Genomic DNA, 751 nt, shown 5'->3' on the forward strand with positions numbered 1-751 from the left:
TGCACCAGCCAGAAAATGATCCATTTATTCTAATCCCACCTTCCAGCATTTGGTGCGTGGAGCTGCAGATTACAGTACTTAAGGTGCATATCCAGACTATTTTTGAATGAGTTGAGGGTTTCTGCCTCAACTATCCTTTCAGGTAGTGAATTCCAGACCACCACCACTCTCATCTCCCCTCTGATCTTTCTACCAATCACTTTAACTCTATTCCCCCTCTTCGATGTTATGGTGAATAGAGTCTTCACCTCCTCTCTATCCAGGCCCGTTATAATTTTGTACATTTCAATCAGATCACCCCTCAGCCTTCTCTGTTCCAAGGAGAACAACCCCTGTCTATCCAATCTTTCTTCATAGCTGCATTTTCCTATTCCTGGCAACATCCTCGTAAATCTCCTCTGTTCCCTCTCTAGTACAATTACATCCTTTCTGTACTGAGGAGACCAGAGCTGTACACAGCACTCAAGTTGTGGCCGAATCAATGAGTTATACAGTTCCAGCATCACCTCCCTGTGCTTGCATCCTATACCTGGGCTAATAAAGGAAAGGATTCCATATGCCTTCCTAACCACCTTATCGATCTCTGCTGCTACTTTCAGGGATGTGTGGACATTCAATCCAAGGTCCCTCACTTTCTCTACTTCTCAGTATTTTGACATTATTCCTGTATTCCTTGTTTGACCTCCACAAATGCATCACCTCATATTTCTCCAAGTTGAATTCCATTTGCCACGTTTCTGCCCATCTGACC

This window comes from Heterodontus francisci, unplaced genomic scaffold, assembly GCF_036365525.1.
Source record: "Heterodontus francisci isolate sHetFra1 unplaced genomic scaffold, sHetFra1.hap1 HAP1_SCAFFOLD_276, whole genome shotgun sequence".
Taxonomy (NCBI): domain Eukaryota; kingdom Metazoa; phylum Chordata; class Chondrichthyes; order Heterodontiformes; family Heterodontidae; genus Heterodontus; species Heterodontus francisci.